Below are 1,350 nucleotides of genomic sequence, written 5' to 3' on the forward strand. Positions count from 1 at the left end.
TCCATTACTGAATCCACTGAGTTATGGTTTTATTTCACAATGTAACACAGGTCAAGGATTGGGACCCCTATTGAAGCTATTAATAGTTCCTTAGGCTGTAATCTACTTTAGTTTTGTAAAAGGGAATCTGCCAACTTTATGTCTAGGTGCAGATGGATGAAACGGTCCAAATATAAGTACATAGGGCAGTCACTAGGTAAATTTGTCCCACTCCAACACAGGTGAGGGGATTGATGGGAAATCTAAAGGGCAGAAATCGAAATTTGCATAACAAACTTTATTTATCTTAATAAACTTAATAAATAAAAAAAAATACATGTTTACTGCTTAAACATGGATTATTGGGAGAGGGCATAGAACCTCTGAATGCTCACATGCTGCATTTTAGGAACTTTGCTGTAGAATACGAAATAGTAAGGCAATCCCATGCAGCAGATCATAAGCAGGTAACGCTTAACCAAGTTATTGCATCTTGTCCATTCGTTAATTCCCCCCTTACCCTGGGTGGAGGGAAACAGCCGGAAATGGAGAATGCATCAATAAAGTAGCAATTGTGTTTGCTCCTAGTATTATGCATTTATCATTTTCACCTACTCAACAGACAATAATCATAGATCAGCGGTTCTCAACCTCCCCAATGTCACAACCCTTTTATAAAGTTCATTATGTTGTAGTGACCAAATCATTTTTGTTGCCGCTTCATTACTGTAATTTTGTTACTGTTAGGAATTGTTATCTCACCTGTGATCAGGAGCAACTCCTCCCCACTGTCTTTAAATTGTGTTTCAAAGCGCAATTCAAAAGCCGGATGTGAACACGACCCTATTTCTTTTTCTACAAGTTTTGGATAAACCCCTAAGATTAGTCACCAATCTTAACCCCTTGCCGCAAACTACAGTATGTTTGCAGGAGGGTTGGGGTGTCTGGAGAGGGCTCAAGTGTATGGAGTCCTTTCCATACAACTCAGGTGTTTGTGAAACGCAACTTCTCCAAGTGGCTATGGCTTGCACTGTGGGAGTCTTCAAATGGAAACTGTCCTGGGGACGAGAAGGACCTCCGGCAAGGAGGGGTGCTGCGCTGTGCTACACATAGGAAGTGGTCTGTGGGAGATAGCAGGAGGAAGCTGATCCCGCAAAGATGCAGAGTCTATGCATCTTCTGCTTGCTGCCTATGAATGGAAACATTCTTCTTTTCCGGTTTACAAAACGTATACATTTTAATCACCACCAGAAATAATCCTCGGAGCCAAAAATCTAATTTATCTGAGTTTTCCATTTCCATCACTGACAAATTGTAACAAGCAACGGTGTAGTTTTGCCGTTTCAAAAAAAAAAAAAAAAAATAGGTCTA

Source organism: Engystomops pustulosus, chromosome 6 (genome assembly GCF_040894005.1).
Source record: "Engystomops pustulosus chromosome 6, aEngPut4.maternal, whole genome shotgun sequence".
NCBI lineage: Eukaryota > Metazoa > Chordata > Amphibia > Anura > Leptodactylidae > Engystomops > Engystomops pustulosus.